Here is an 18,210-nt window from a genome sequence, read left to right as displayed (position 1 = left end):
GTAATGGCCAACATAAGTGGTCAATTCTTCCATTTGAATTGGGAGTAATCTGTTCAAACTCTTCTGTATTGATGTGATATTTATATGTAATATTCAGTTCTTGATTGATGATTGGTATTATAATTTTATTCTCAATGCTTGATTTATTCGTGATTTTGATCCTTAGATTTGACTAGAATGTACTTTTAAGCACCTGACGTAAATGAAAATGCTTCACATATTTCAATGCTAGGAATAGATTTAAAATGTTAATTGCTTTATAACATCTATTCATAATAATAAAGAGTTTTTATAAATATGCGATGAATCGATATTTAGGAGATTCTCTTAGTAATTTTGTATGTGAGGAATCAATATGAATGATTTTTATATGCATCAATGTTAATCAAGATTTAATGTGAGTTGATTTTAGGATTGCACATTTTATTGGTTGCTCTTGTTTATGATTTTTTATTTTTAGTAATGCAAGGTGAGAACCCAAAGAAGATCCCCACTGGACACGAACTTAACCAAGTGGTTAAATAAGTGTGAAGGTTCACTTCTAGAGGACAAAAGGAAAAACACAAGTATATGGTGGTTATGATGAATGGGGTGGAAATTAAATAACAAAGGAAGTAAAGGATGGATGAAGATGATCAAATGAAAAAGACATAATCAAGAACATAAGAAGGAAAGGTAATTGTCGTAAAGAAAGGATAGAAATGAGATAAGGTTAAGGAAGCTTATGGAGAAAATGGAAAGGATGATCACGCCACTTGGATGGTGGGAAACTCCAAGATAAGTGAAGGAAGAACTGCCACTTGAGATGCTCACACACTCAAGATAAGACCCAAATCCATTTAGGAGACTAAGCTCACTAATCACTCAAGCAAAGTTTCTTTACTATATTCAAAATCAAGTGAAAATACATGAGGCAAGGCACCTTATTTATAGGAATGGGTGCCTTGGTGGGTAAGATGGGGGATGGGTAGAAAAGTAATAAGAGAGGGACGGTCTAGGGGTTGACCTAGGTCAAAGCCACCCCCTAGTTCTAGCTTCTAGAAGCTAGAACTACCTTCTAACCCTAATGGAGTTGGCACAACCCCAATTTGATAAATACACCCCCTGTTATGCTATATGGACCCTACTATACTGAAATTAAAGAAAAAAAAGACTAGCTCGTGCTCAACTCCCATGGCTTGGGCTTTGCTCCTTGTGATCCTCTGAGGAATCATGGGCTTTGAAGTACTGGCTAGTGGTGGGTCGTGACCTAGCCCTGTATCCTATGTCATGCTCCGGGTCATCCTTTTGGAGGGTTGGGCTTTGGCTGGGGATGCACTATCTCTTAGGTCTTCTCAAGATTGAATATTATATTGTTTTGAAAAATACAGACGAATGAGAAGGTTGAACCCCAATCCAAATTTTCCCAGTTGACTAATGCAAATCTTTTACTTTGCTTTATTTAATTTCTTGCAAATTCACAATACAAACAACTTTTACATTTTATCTTATATTTAGTAAATATTATACTTGAGAATTTAAATGTTTCTTTTGGGTTCGATATCCGTTCTTAGGGACAACTTTATTAGTTCTAATATAGTACACTTGGCGTAAACGAGAGTCATCAAGTTTATTATGTCATTTAGGAACAATTTTGTTTAAAATTTTAAAGTAAAATTTGTTAAATATTGTGAATATTTTTAAATTTTTTGTTTTCTTTATATGAATATTTTTAAAATTTTATTTTCTTAGATGTGAATATTTTTTAAAGTTTTTTTAGAATGTGAATTTTTTTAAAGTTTTTTTTGAAATGTGAATATTTTTAAGTTTTTCTTTGGTTTTTTAATTATTATTTTTTATTCTGGTTAGTGTGTTTATTTTATTTAATTTTTGTATAGTGTATTTATTTTATTTAGTTTCTTTTCTTATTTAATTTTACTATATTTATTATTTAATTTTACTTTATTTACTTTTTCTGTAGTGTATTTATTTATTTAGTTTTTTTAGTGTATTTATTTTATTTAGTTGTTTTTAGTGTATTTATAATTTAATTTTTGTTTAATGTATTTTTTTTATTTAGTTTTTGTCCAGTACACTACAAGAAAAAAGGGTTTTAACTAAATTTATTTAGCGGAGGTTAATATAATCCTAAGAATTGATTTAATTAACAGAGATTGTTTTAACATTCATAAGTTTCAAATTTCATTCTAAAACCTCAGCAAAATAACATAAGTTTTTTTAACCTTCGTTAAATTTGAAAGGTTTATTTTAAAACTCGAGTAAAATAATGATTTTTTTTTTAATCTTCGTTAAATTTGAAAGATTTATTCTAAAACCTCAGTAAAAAACGGAGGTTTTTTTTTAACTTTTATTAAATTCCAAAGGTTCATACTAAAACCTTAGGAAATTAACGAATTTTTTTTAACCTTTGTTAAGTTTTAAAAGTTTGTTCTAAAACCTCAACAAAATAACGAAAGCTTTTTCAACCTTTGTTAAATTTCAAAGATTTATTGTAGAACCTCAATAAGACACTCAAAATTTTTCAAATTTCAATAAATAAATATAATTAAATCTATTTACAAAACAATAATTAAAAACTATATAGTTTTAATATATTTAATAACTAAATTCTCTAAAATTTTGAAAGTGTAACTTTACATTACAAGTAAGTTATCTAAAGTTTCAAAATTTGTTTTAAAAATTTAGCAAAATAACCTTAGATAATAAGTATTTCAACAATTAATCTTGGATAATAAGTATTTCAACCGTATTTGCATATTTCTTATAATTGATGGTAGTTGGTTGTTTATATAATTTCTAGTTTTTTTTCTTACGAGCTCAGACTTCAAAAGACAAGAATTATTTTATTTTAGTTTTTCATGTACCTATATTTTATGTGCAATTTTAGTGTTAGTTATAATTGTTAATTTTTATTCTCATAATTTTGAAATATTTTAAATTAAGACCTTTATTTTTAATTTATTTTAGTTAGTTCTTTATAATTATAACTTGTTATTTAATTTTTGTTTTAGTTTTTTTAATAATTCTTAGTATTTATTTATTTATTTATTATTTTAAGTAATTTTTTATTTTATTTTTTCTATTTCTTAGTTTTTATTTTTAATACTTTCAGTATTTTTTTCTTATTTTGTTAAAATCTTTAGTTTTATTATTTTCTTTTCTTTTTAGTTTTTATTTTAAGTAAGTTTTTGTTTTTTTATATATTTCTTATATGCTTATTGTGTTGTTCTTTTTCTTTTCTTTTCTTTATTTTAAATTGTCTTTGTGTTTTTATTTTATTTTTAAAATTTAGTTATTTTTTCTTTATTTTAAATTTTTGTTTTCTTTTATTTTTTTAAAATAGTTATTTTTTTCTCTTTAATTTAAATTTTTGGTTTTTCTTTTATTTAAAAAAATATTATTTTCGTTTTGTGTTAGTCGTTGTTTTAATTGTCTTATGATATATGATATTAAGATGATAAGTTTCTAGATATTAATTGCATTTAGATTTAGAAGTTGAGAAGACAACTCAGAAAAATTGAAAATAAAAGAGAAGTTAGAAAAGATTCTTAAACCAAGTCTAATCCTCACATGAGATAATTCAAGAAGAAAGTGACATGGATGAGGAAGGAGAACCACCATCTAGAAGAAAACTTGTTAAATGCAAAGTGGAGTTGGAGGACCCAGTGTCACGTAAAAATTGGGTAGTCAATGGTCAAAGGCTAAAACTTTATTTAGGTGGTGAAATTGAAAGGGTCATCACAATAATTTTGTTGAAAGAGCTATAAAGAAACATGCGTCAAGCTAAGTTACTTGGCTAAACAACACGGAAAATTGAAAAAAAAAACAAAAATATAGAAGAGAAGGTACTTAACTCTTAAAGAACCAAAGCTTTAGATACCAAATGATATGTGCCTTCTAACCCGTTGCATCTTTTCTTGGAGTTTTGGATGAACTTTATGAAAGCTTAATGGAGGCAATGGATCAATGATGGCTCCAATGCATATATGGATTCCTTGTAAGTGCATGAAGAGTAGGGAGAGTGATTGATTCGTTCATATCACTTGGAGAGGTGAAGAAGAAGACCAAAGATGTTTTTCCCAAAAAGGTTTAGACAAGGGAGTGCTTAGGATAGCAATTTGGGATCATAACACTCATAAAATTTATCTTATAAAACATGAACCAAGCTACTCCTTATATAGGTGTAGGAGGCCGACCATTGCTTACAAAAATGAGAGTGAAATTCAAATGCTATTAGTTTTGAACTTAGGAACCAAATTAGAGTCACATGGCAAGCATGATCAAATGTGCTCCATGTGACCTAATTAGGTTTAAATGACTGGCCTAGGGTAAATATGGGTTGCAATTAAGCCATAATTATACCCTAGGTAGGTTTTATATGCCTAATCTTAACCCTAATTCACTTAAAGAAAAATTACAAGTAAATTGCGTAGTCTACTTAAAGCAAGAAAATAAATTCTACTCTAGAAAAATTTACACTAGGTTATGGCCTTTTTGAACATATATAAAAGGATGTCTTTGCCTTCAGTAGCAAAGTCCCAATCTTCTTCTATCCTCCTTACTATAGCTCTAGTGATGAGTCTTGAGTTGGGGCCTCTAACATCATCTCCTCCCTCTTGAAGAGGATTTGTCCTCAAACCATATGTCTCTGCCTCATCATTTGTGCTACCTGCAAAAGGTGTTAAATCCATAATATTAAAGGTAGCATGCACTTCATATTCCCCAGGCAGGTCTTGTTGATATCCATTATTATTGATTCTCTTTAGGACTTGTAAATGTTCATCTCCTCGGGCACCAAGCTTAGACTTCCTTTGACTAGGGAATCTATCTTTTCTAAGGTGAAGTCAACGAATTATTGGGCCCATACCCAGCCTAGACTAAGCTAAGCATGAGTTATACTACTGAGCTGACCATACCTAAGTGTGTGGGTTGAGGTCCTAAGCACTCCTAGCAAATACACAAGCCCTAGGCTAGAGTCGAGCTTGACTAGGCGAAAAGGCTTTCCAACACTGGTGGTTGACACGACGTTTCCCCAAAGGCTAGGTGAGGCGCGGTTGCCAAAGCGTTTCTGATGAGACGTCTCACCATACTGAATCTAGGGTGTACACGTGGAACGGTATCAACGGTGGAGAAATCCTACAATTTTAATTTATGCTTTTTCGAATATACCCCTCTTGAGCCTCCATGTTCACCACACTATTCCATTTCCCTTCTCTTCCAAAGCCTTTTCCTCTTCCAAAATTTCTCTTCGACGTTCCCTTCTTCCTATTGTGTCACCACTCACCACTATCGCACCAGGTTTACCATCGTCACACCAAGTATTCCGCTTAACTCCACTAATGAAAATCATCCATTCATTTCTGATTTGCATTACAAGAAACTCATTTATATTCTATGTCAATTTCATCATCTGCTCTTGTCTGAACTGCCTTTGTATTTTGCCTCTGTCTTTTGCTTTAGATGATATTTCCTGATGGATTATAATATTGCGTACCCCTGGGCTAAGAAAGAACTCCTTAAAGAGGTCTCTTTTTACACAACCCATCTACAAATTAGAGAGCTGAGAGAGTGTGGGTGTGTTCTTAGCAAAATCTTGAGAGTCATGTTAAAGTAGTAGAGTGTAGAGAGGGAAAACCTATCCATTGTGATGAGTCGTTGGACCCCGAGGGTCCATTCTGTTTTTTCTATAGAACACCTAAAAAGGCAAACAGATAGTTCAAGAACAATTGAAAAAATTGAATTGAATAGAAATTAGAACAAGCATCATAAAATGATTAGTAAAATGATATTGAAGCACAAGAAAAACAAAAACACCATATAAACAACACGGAAAATTAAAAACAAAAAAAAATATAGAAGAGAAGGCACTTAGCTCTTGAAGAATCAAAGCTCTAGATACCAAATGATATGTGCCTCCTCACCAGTTGCATCTTTTCTTGGAGTTTTGGATGAACTTTGTTGAAGCTTAATGGAGGAAAAAGATGGCTCTAATGGAGCTATGGATTTCTTGTAAGTGCATGAAAAGTATGGAGAGTGATTGGTTCGGCCATATCACTTGGAGAGGTGAAGAAGAAGACCAACGATGTCTATGCTAGAGAGGTTTAGACAAAAAAGTGTTTAGGCTAGCAATTTGGCAGCATAACGCTCATAAAATCGATCTTATAACATGAACCAAGCTACTCCTTATATAGGTGTAGGAGGACGACCATTGCTTACAAAAATGAAAGGGAAATTCAAATGCATTTAGTTTTGAACTTAGGCGCTAAATTATAGTCCCATGGCAAGCATGATAAAGTGTGCTCCATGTGACCTAATAGGTCTAAATGATTGACCTAGGGTAAATGTGGGTTGGAATTTAGCCCTAATTATACTCTATTTAGGTTTTATATACTTAATCCTAACCCTAATTCACTTGAAGAAAATAACAAGTAAATTTCCTAATTTACTTAAAGCAAGAAAGTAAATTTTATTCTAGAAAAATTTACACTACGTTATGCCATTTTTGAACATATATTAAAGGGTATCTCTGCCACCAGTAGCAGAGTCTCAATCTTCTTATATCCTCCTTGCCATAAGTCTAGTGATAGGTTCTGACCTGGGGCTTATGCATTCATATTGGCATGTTTAAGGAAGGAGAACATAGATGCAATTTATATATATAAAAGGGGATGGTTGACTTTAATTATTTTAAAGCTTATATAATTTATTTGGTTTGAAATAACAATAATCTATTTCTATTATCAATAATTGAAAAAGAGTATAAAAAAAAAGAACAATAAAAAAGAAAAAAGTTCTTTCAAATCATGAATAAGTAAAGAAAATGAGGAAAAGTATTAAAGTCAAAGAAATTGGTGATTAGATAGCACATATGTATTGTATTTGGATTGTAGGTATGTTCTTTTTCTTTTAAATGTGCATTTTTTTAATCTAAAAAACCAATATTTGTTTGGAAGTCCAACCTCATTATAACCCTGTAGAAGACCTTAAGATTGATGTTTCTAATGTGATTATGATATGAGAAGAAATGAAATGCAACTGTGATTTATTAGGATTCTGTGGAAATAGAGAGAAATGTTGATCAAGAGTGATCAAGTGCTTTGAAGAATCCAAATCAATTGTGTTTGATGAAAGGCTGGTGTTGTTGCTGTGTTTGGGAGGGATCTGGGTAGATTAGAATGTGATCCACTCCTTTGTTGAATCTAAAACTGATGTGATTTAAAACCATTTTGAAATCAAGTGTTTTTCGAACTAAGTTAAAAACAACCTATTGTTTTGTCGAATCAACCGGTTGTTTTACTCTTAGGAGTTTTGAATAGGTTGAGAACTATTTTAGTTTGGTTAACTTAACTGTCAAACCAAACAATCGGTTGTTTCGTGGTTTCAACTGATTATTTCTTTGAAAATCCTAACAAAATTCAGTTTTGGTTGTTGAATGTGCTTTAAATGCTTTTCAACTGAATACGCTCCTTCATTAATTGCTATGACCAATCTTTGGAAAATATAAAAGGTTTATTTATGTTTTCAAACATGAAGAGAAACATATTTGAGTTTTTTAGTTGTGACAAAATTGATTCTAAGATTTGAAACATTCACATCAAGCTTTGGGTTTCAAAGAGATTGGAATAAGATTGCAATTGTATTGATTTTAGTTTGTACTGTGAACAAGTGTAATCCCTTCTCAACCTACTGTATTTCTAGTGTTGTGTTGCCAAGGAGTGTTATGTGTTCTTGAGGTGGTCAAGATCAATACTCTTGGTGTATTTTGCCAAAAGGAGTGTGTTTCTTGAAGGGTTCAAGGTCACTACTTTAGTGGTTTGTGTGTCGTAATCTGGTTTGATTACTTAGTGGATTACCCAGTGGTTTTCTGGGAACTGAATGTAGCTCTTGGCTTAAGAGTGAAGCAGTATAAATTGTTGGTGTATCTCTCTCTTACTCTGAACTCATTTAATTATGTTTTTAAGATTTACTGGTATAAATAACCGATTGTTTCGAAGAAACAACCGATTGTTTCGAAGAAACACCGATTGTTTTTCTGTTGCTTTGCTGTTTAATTGCTTGTATTCTTGGCTAACTTGATTCTTATTATGGATTCACACAAAGAATTTTGTTAAACCTCAAAAAGTTTTTAAAAACCTCTCTTAAACAATTCACCCCCCCCTCTCGTTTAAGGCCATATATTCTAACAATTGACATCAAGAGCAAGGTACTTGAAAAATATTCAAGTTTGATCCTAAAATCTTTTTTCTAGTGTTGAAAAACTACCTTTTGAGGAGGGTGCTTCAATTAACAAACCACCTCTGTTTTGTGGTTTGAATTATAAGTATTGGAAAGCTAGAATGAAAATCTTTGTTGAATCTATTGATCAAAGTATTTGGGATGCAATTGAAATCGGCCCTTTCATTCCTAAAATTGAAAAGGTTGGATCTTTTACAAGAAAACCTTGGTCCCAATGGACTAATGAAGAAAGTGAAAAGGCCAAATTTGATTGCATTGCCAAGAATATCATAACATCTGCTGTAAACTCCAATGAATTTTTCAGGATTTCGCAATGTGAATCAGCTAAAGAAATGTTGGACACTTTAGAAGTCATTCATGAAAGGACAAATGAGAATGAAGAGAAAGTGCGTAGCATGCTGTTTAAGAAACTCATAAAGTTCTTGAAGAAAAGAATCAGCAAAAGAGACTCATCCAAAAGGTATGATAACAAAAACCCTACCAAGATTAAAACTAACAATTATGCATACCTTGAATGTGGCGAGCAGGGATACACTAAAGCTAAAAGACTAAGCAAAGAAGAGAAGAAGGGAAAATTAAGAAAAGCCTGCAATGATGACTCATCAAGCATATCTTCAAGTGAAGTTGAAAAAGCTAATCTATGTTTGATGGCTAAAAAGGAAGATGATTCAAGCAGTGAAAGCAGTGTAAGTTCTTGTGCCTCCTTAAATGTTGAAAAATATAGTCAATTGCTTCAAACGTTTAAAGAAACTCATGAAGAAGCTAACTGATTGGCTCTCTTGAACAATCGTTTGAAAGGTATGAACAACTGGCTTGAAAACAGTGTCAAAGCACTGGAAGAAGAATTGGAAAATTCAAAAACAGATTTTGAAAACCTTGAAATGCTTTACAAAAACTCTTCTTGCAAGTGTGACTCTCTTGTTTGTGAAAACTGTGAATCTCTTGAAAAGAAGGTTCACTACCTTGTAAAAAACTGTGGATAAGGTTTCAAAAGGTAAATCCAACTTTGAGAGTGTCTTGGCATCTCAAAATTGTGTATTTGGAAAAGCTGGATTGGGTTTTAATCCACAGAACAAGTTTTCAAACTCTTTTTCAAAAGTGCCAGAAAAACAACCGATTGTTAGATCGAAACAACCAGTTGTTACATGCTTTTACTGCATGAAGAGAGGCCACTCAGTTAGATTCTGTAAAATTAGGAAATATTATGTTCCTAAAGGTATTATGAGATGGATTCCCAAAAATTCTGAAGTTCCAAGTGATGAATATAAATCAAATGGACCCACATTTGTAAGGGGACCAAATATTTGCACTTGAACTTGTCTTTTGCAGGGAAAATTGATGGAAAACATGCAGCTGTGGTACCTGGACAGTGGCTGTTCAAAACACATGACTGGAGATAAATCTAAGTTTGTGAACATCATCCTCAAACAAGAAGGGCATGTGACATATTGAGACAACAACAAAGGAAGGATTCTTGGAAGAGGCTCTATAGGAGACAAAAGTATTTTGTTAATTCATGATGTCTTGTATGTGGAAGGACTAAAGCACAACCTGTTTAGCATTAGCCAATTGTGCGACAAAGGTTATCAAGTCATCTTCAAATCAAACTCTTGTGAAATCTGCCTTCCCAACTCAAAGGAGGTAATGTTGATTGGTAAAAGAATCAACAATGTCTATCTCTTAGATATCTCTTCTCCTTCTAACATTGGTTGTCTTTTTTCTAAACATGATGAATCTTGGTTATGGCATAGAAGAATAGCTCACATTCACATGAATCACTTAAACAAATTAATCTCAAAAGATCTTGTGATAGGGTTGCCCAAGCTTAAGTTTGAGAAGGACCACATATGTGAAGCATGTCAAAAAGGGACACGAGTTAAAAATTCTTTCAAACTTAAAATGTTGTTTAATCTTCAAGACCCCTTGAATTGCTCCACATGGATTTGTTTGGCCCTTCAAGAACCATGAGTCTTGGTGGCAACTATTATGCTCTTGTTATTGTGGATGATTTTTTCTAGGTACACATGAACACTCTTCTTGGAATCAAAGAGTGATGCTTTCTCAACCTTCAAAAAGCTTGCTAGAGGTTTACAGAACACAAGGAACAACACTATTGGCTCAATAAGAAGTGATCATGGAGGGGAATTTCAAAATGAGAAATTCAACAAATTCTGTGAGAAGACATGGATCTCGCACAATTTTTTTGCACCAAGAACTCCTCAACTGAATGGTGTAGTGGAGAGAAAGAACAGATCTCTTGAGGAGTTAGCAAGAACCATGCTGAGTGAATCCTCCCTACCCAAGTATTTTTGGGCTGATGCTGTTAGCACCTCTTGCTATGTGACGAATAGAGTGCTAATAAGGCCAATTTTAAAGAAACACCCTATGAACTCTTCAATGGAAGGTAGCTAAACATTAGCCACCTAAGAGTGTTTGGATGCAGCTGTTTTGTTCTGAATAATGGGAAAGAAAATCTGGGAAAGTTTGATCAAAAAGCTGACAATGGCATTTTCATTGGATATTCCTCAAATAGTCATGCTTATAGAGTCTACAACAAGAGGCTCATGATTGTAGAAGAATCTGTTCATGTGGTATTTGATGAAGTTGATCACAAAGTCTTAAAACCCTCAAAGATCAGCACTGAAGAGGATGAACAGAACATCATTTTTGCAAAAACTGGATTGATGTCTAGAAAAACAACCGATTGATTCATCGAAACAACTGGTTGAAATTCTGCAGCAGGATGAATTGCCTAAAGAATGGAGAATTCCAAGAGATCTGTCAGTGGAGAACATCATTCGGCAGATAAAGGAGGGTGTTTCTACTCGTAGTTCTATCTCAAACTTCTACAGGCATACTGCTTTTGTCTCTCGTGTTGAACCAAAGTCAATTGAAGAAGCTCTTAAAGATGAAAAATGGGTGGATACAATGCATAAAGAACTGAATCAGTTTGCTAGGAATGATGTGTGGTTTCATGTACCAAAGACAGCTGAGATGAACATCATTGGATCTAAATGGGTCTTCAGAAACAAGCTAGATGAGGCTGGTGTGATTACTAGAAACAAGGCAAGGCTAGTTGCCAAAGGTTACAATCAAGAAGAAGGAATTGACTATGGTGAAACCTTTGCTCCTATTGCAAGATTAGAAGTTGTAAGGCTGCTGCTGGCTTTTGCTTGTATGAGTGTATTCAAACTCTTTCAAATGGACGTGAAGAGTGCTTTTCTCAATGGTTTTATCAATGAAGAAGTGTATGTTGAGCAACCACCGGGCTTTGAGGATCATCAATATCCCAATCATGTTTTTAAGTTGAAAAAGGCATTGTATGGACTTAAGCAAGCTCCGAGGCAGTGGTATGAGAGGCTTAGTAACTTCCTTTTATCTCATGGCTATGAAAGAGGGATGTTTGACAAAACTCTTTTCATCAAGAAAGCAAATTCTGAAATTATTTTGGTCTAAATCTATGTTGATGACATCATTTTTGGTGCTACCGAAGATAGTTTATGTGAGGAGTTTGTTGCTGCCATGCATGGTGAGTTTGAAATGTCCATGATGGGAGAGCTTTCATTCTTTCTTAGGCTGTAGGTTAAACAATCAAAGGATGGAATTTTCCTATGCCAATCAAAGTATTGCAAATAAATCCTCAAGAAATTTGAGATGGAGAGTTGCAAAGAAGCTAACACACCTATGCGTTCAAGTTGTTATATGGATGCAAATACTGCTGGAAAAGGGGTAGATCAAACAAAATATAGAGGTTTAATTGGTTCTTTACTCTATCTCACAACAAGTAGACCGGATATCATGTTTGTCGTATGTCTTTGTGCAAGGTATCAAGCAAATCCAAAGGAATCTCACCTCAAGGCTGCAAAGAGGATTCTCAAATATCTCAAAGGAACAACCAATGTTGGTCTATGGTATCCTTCTTACTCTCCTATACATTTAATTGGATATTCCGATTCTGATTTTGCAGGGTGTAAGCTAGACCGAAAAAGCACAAGTGACACTTGTTATCTTCTTGGATCAAGTCTCATTTCTTGGCATAGTAAGAAACAAGCTTGTGTAGCTCTTTCCACTACAGAAGCTGAATACATTGTTGCTGGGAGCTGTTGTGCACAAATTCTTTGGCTTAAACAGCAACTTACAGATTTTGGATTGAAGATTAGCAAGGTTCCTTTGCTTTGTGACAACAGAAGTGCTATAAATCTCACCAAAAATCAGATTCAACACTAAAAAATAAAGCACATTAAGATTCGTCATCACTTCATAAGTGATCATGTGAACAGTGAAATTCATTGAAACAAAACTACAAAACATTTGCCAAAAGACATGTTTTTCTTTTTAAGAAATGAGTTAGGCATTCTTGATTCTCAAAATCTCTTTTAAACTATTTTCAATGCATAAAGTCTATTTGTGAAGACAAATAGGGGGAGAATAGGTTTTTGTGTTGCTCTACAAACTGTTGTGTTGCTTTACAAATTGTTATAAATCTTTAATTTCTGTTTTTAAGTTGTTTTTGCTTCTGCTGATAAAAACAACCGATTGAATCGAGGAAACAACCGGTTGTTTGTCTTCATCAAATAGGGGGACATTGTTGATCAAGAGTGATCAAATGCTTTGAAGAATCCAAATCCAATGTGTTTGATGAAAGGCTGTTGTTGCTGCTATGTTTGGGAGGGATCTGGGTAGATTACAATGTGATCCACTCCTTTGTTGAATCTAAAACGGATGAGATTTAAAACCTTTTTGAAATCAAGTGTTTTTCCAACTAAGTGAAAAACAACCTGTTGTTTTGTCGAATCAACCGGTTGTTTTACTCTTAGAAGTTTTGAAAAGGTTGAGAATTGTTTTAGTTTGGTTGACTTAACTGTCAAACCAAACAATCGGTTGTTTCGTGGTTTCAACTAATTGTTTCTTTGAAAATCCTAACATAATTCATTTTTGGTTGTTGAATGTTCTTTAAATGTTTTTCAACTGAATACGCTCCTTCATTAATTGCTTTGACCAAACTTTGGAAAATAAAAAAAGGTTTGTTTATGTTTTCAAACATGAAGAGAAACAGATTTGAGTTTTTCAGTTGTGACAAAATTGATTCTAAGATTTGAAACATTCGCATCAAGCTTTGGGTTTCAAAGAGATTGGAATAGGATTGCAATTGTATTGATTTTCTGTTTGTACTGTGAACAAGTGTAATCCCTTCTCAACCTACTGTATTTCTAGTGTTGTGTTGCCAAGGAGTGTTGTGTGTTCTTGAGGTGGTAAAGATCAATACTTTTGGTGTGTTTTGCCAAAGGGAGTGTGTTTCTTGAATGGTTCAAGGTCACTACTTTGGTGGTTTGTGTGTCGTAATCTGGTTTGATTACTTAGTGGATTACCCAGTGGTTTTCTGGGAACTGGATGTAGCTCTTGGCTTAAGAGTGAACCAGTATAAACTGTTGGTGTATCTTTCTCTTACTCTGAACTCATTTAATTCTGTTTTTAAGCTTTACTGGTATAAACAACCGATTGTTTTTCTGTTGCTTTGCTGTTTAATTGCTTATATTCTTGGCTAACTTGATTCTTGTTCTAGATTCACACAAAGAATTTTGTTAAACCTCAAAAATTTTTCAAAAACCTCTCTTAAACAATCACCCCCCCCCCCTCTCGTTTAAGGCCATATATTCTAACAAGAAACACTTATCTATGAGAATATGAGAAGAAATTTTTTGATAAAATGTCCTTTCTGTAAGAATTGATGGCTTAAACAAGAGGGGGGGGTGAATTGTTTTATGAAAGATTTTCGCAAGGACTTGATTTAGAATGAATCTTTATCAAACAATCCAGATAAGCAAATAAGGTAAGCAATCAAACAATCCAACATAAACAGTTATCAAAATTTTAACCGGTTAAAACTGCATTTTAATCGGTTGTTTATACCAGCCGCAAAAATGAAATTATCAAACAGTTATGGAGAGTTTGAGAGAAAGAGAGATTTACAAAATAGGTTTATACTGGTTCACTCACACAGAGCTACATCCAGTTCTCAGAAAACCTCTGAGTTCCACTAGTAACCAATTCCAGATTACAACACACACAAAGAGGTAACCTTGCAACCCACAAGATTCACTCACCCTCTTTGAAACACCAAACACCTCAAGACAGAACAACCTCTGTCTTTACAGGATTTCAAACACACACAGTAGTTAAAAGAAGTATATTACAAGAATCTAAACAAGGATTAAAAACATTTGGATTTGAACAATACAGGAAACTCTTATGATCAGAACTTGTTACCACAACAAAGCTTGAACAACAATCTTGTACTTTTGAAAAACTCCTTTCAAAAAACAAATCTCTTTCTTTGATCTTAAATCTGTATGAATATTTTTTGTATTTCAATGTTATTTTGCGTTGAAAGAAGGGCTATATTTATAGCTCTTGAAATGATTTCGCATCTTCATGTGGATTTGAAACATCAAAGCTCTTCATGTTCAACACTTTCATTGTTTCTATTGTTTAGTAAATAAAGTTGTTTTAATATTTGAACTCAAATATGATTTATTAATATTCATTTACTTTGCTTGTGGACAAACAAGATTCTAGATTGGGGGAGTTGATAAATGTCATAACTCAATAATATTTCATAAAAGAGATAGACACTTATGGAATTTAATTGATAAAATAGTTATAATTCAACCTCTAATTTAGGAATTTGAACCTTTATACATATTTTTGGATTATGAGATGAATAAGAATAATTTATTCCCAATTTTTTTTATTATCAGGAATTTAAGGAGAGATGAAGCAAAAAAACTATATTATGAATAAATATGTAACTTAGCCCCAGCCTAGTTAGGTTAAATAGAAGGTGTGAGGCATAACCCTAGATATCATTGGGAGAACAAAGAGTGACAAAAAAAACCCTAGAGGATGCAGCCATTAAGAAGAAATATCATGGATCTTCTTTTCTTGCTTTCCATGCTTGTAATGGCCAACATGAGTGACTGATATGAGTTGGATTGACACTAAACAAGATACACAACATTTAAGCAGGCTTAAGGACAATTCAATGGAGGATAATGCCATCCAAATGAAAAGCCAAACTCATATGAACAATGAGTGTCATTTCCTTAACACAAACATATGGCGGAATTGAAAGGAAAGCAAGAACAACTCAAAAACATGAATAGAAACACAATTGAAATATGTAATTGCTAAAACTGAATAGAATTGGAAGAAGGAACAATTCTACCAATTGAAATCAACAAAGGAATCAAATGCATCGAATAGAAACTTAAGAACAACACTTAGAACAAAAGTAAAAGGTACGAATTGAAGAACAAGACTTAAGATACTAAACTACCGATTGGAAACTAAAATGGAGATGAAAGAAAGGAAACTTAGATGGTTGAAGACCGGCTGGAATGGAATTGGAGATGACACACGCCACTTGGTGATTGAAGCTCCAAGATGAGTGTAAGGAAGCCGCCACTTGTAGCCCTCCAAAAGCACACAATATGAGACTTGGGAAAGGAGATCAAATCTCACAAGGTTCTCTCTCAAATTGAGTAGAGTTTCTTTTCATTAATCATCAAATCTGAATTTACATGAGCATGACACCTATATTTATAGTGTGAGGGTGCTAAAAAATAGGTGGGAAAATTCAAATGAAACTCATTTGAAATTCCCATAAAAAACAAGTCACATGGGAGGTGTGACCTTTTTCTACTTTGGCACCTCCTAAAAACTACACCTACACCTATTCTTTATGTCACATGGAAGGTGTGACCTATCTTTATAGATTGGCACCCCTTATTTTAATATCTACAACTTCCTTTTAAAGTTCTACTAAAAACTACACAAAAGGAAATTACAAATAGAGACATCCAAAGATGCTCATTTATTTAATGCTTGGCCTTGTCCCTCATGGGATGGACTTGGGCTTGGGCTTTGGGCTTGGGCCTCCATATTAAGAATACTAATAAGAAGAACTTCAAGTATTTTGGTCCTTGACCATTCCTCCTATTAATAGCATCTTTTTTGTTCTCATCATACTTCCCAAGTGGGAGAGAATTTGTCCACCAATTCAGTACTCCTGCATAAAACAAAGTCAGTTTGCAATTAGATAAGTGAACATAAGAGGAAATAGGCAAACTTGACTTAGCATTTTGAAACGTTGGGAGTTCAAAAAAAGATGTCCTAAACACAGACCATGTTGGAAAAGATTGTCTAAAAATGATTTTATTTGGAAAATTAGGAGGTATGAAAAATTCATCCTTAACATTCTCTAGCCAATATGGTGTGGAAGTAGGAATCTTGGACAATGAAAAAGACAAAGAAGAAGAATACCTTGTAGGCGTAGCACGAGTCAATAAAATTGATTTAGTGGAAAAGGTATTGTGACTCGTTTTATTATGTACTTCATTTGTTTTTTCATTTTCTCTTTTAATTCTCATTTTTATTTGGTCCTCATGAACCTCTTGGGGAGAGAGGGGTTTTAAAGTAACCTTGCACCCTTAGAAAGAAAAGACATTGTGTTGGAGAGGCCATCATGTAAAACATGTCTATCATATTGCCAAGGCCTTCCTAAAAGAAGTTGTGCTGCTTCCATGGGCACAACATCATATAAAACCTCATCTTTATATTTTCCTATTGCAAAGTTAATGAGGACTTGTTTGTTAACAATGATTTCACCTTCGGCACTAAGCCATTGCAATTTACAAGGTTTGGTATGAGAGATAGTGGGTAAGGCTAACTTCTCCACCACTCTTGTACTAGCCACATTAGTACAACTACCCCCATCAATAATCAAGGAACATAACTTGGTGTTGATAAGGCAGCGGGTATGAAAAATATTTTCTCTTTGGGTATCATCCAAAGATTTTGGAATTGTTCCCAACATTCGCCTTATCGTCAATAAGTCACCTTCACAAGGTATTTCACAATCATGATCACGAAGGGTGTGTGAAAGGGAAGGGGAATTAGATCTAGATGAGTTATCACTATGTTCACTAAGTAATTGATCCCTCTTAACCATCATGATGCGTTTGGTTGGACAATCGGCCGCTATATGACCATAACCTAAACATTCAAAACATTTTTTACTAGAAGATTTAGATGGTGATTTAGGATTAGAGATGGAAGGTTTTGGATCTCTAGGTTGAAAGTGGATTCTTTAGAAGGATACTTTGAAAAATATTTATTTTTGTTTTTCCAAGAAGAGTGGTAGTAGCCATCATTAGAAGAATTTTTAAAAGCATTTTGCCTTGAAATTTGAGATTCTACTTTGATAGCAAGGTGAACCAAAGCTTGTAAAGAAGAATATTCTTGAAGTTCTACCACATCTTTGATGTACCTTCTAAAACCACTAACAAATCTAGCCATTTTAGCTTCATCACTTGTATGCATATAAACTTGGATTAAAAGCGTGTCAAGTTCTTTAAAATAATCATTCACACTAAGTGTGTCTTGATGAAGCCTTTGGAGCTTCAACAAAAGGTCTTTCCTAAAGTGTGGAGGGACAAATCTATCGCACATACATGCTTTTAAATCGTTCCAAGAGACCACGGACGGCTTCTTGTTTAGCCCAATGTCCAATACAAGATTGTGCCACCAATGTTTGTTATAGTCTAAGAACTCTAAAGAAGCTAAAACCCTTTGGTCTTCTAGGACCTCATGTACATGAAAAAATTGGTCAACTTTTGCTTTCCATCCCAAATATACATTAGGATCTCCCTCACCACTAAAACTAGGCAATTTTACACAAGGTAAATAAGGCATAGCCACATGTTGGCGCCTTTCTTCATGAACATGGTGCCTCCTCCGGTCGGTGCCTTCATGATATCCATGAGAGTTGTGAGAAGTCCTTGAAGAATTCCTATGATGATGTCTTCTCTCTCGGTTTTGATGATTTTCTTCACGGGCCAGCTCTAAGCTTTGGAGCCTTGCCTCCATTTGTCTCATCATCTCAAGATATTGTGCATTTGATTGTCTAGCATGTTT

This window comes from Phaseolus vulgaris, chromosome 10 (assembly GCF_000499845.2).
Source record: "Phaseolus vulgaris cultivar G19833 chromosome 10, P. vulgaris v2.0, whole genome shotgun sequence".
Taxonomy (NCBI): Eukaryota; Viridiplantae; Streptophyta; class Magnoliopsida; order Fabales; family Fabaceae; genus Phaseolus; species Phaseolus vulgaris.
Note: the sequence above shows the minus strand (reverse complement) of the source record.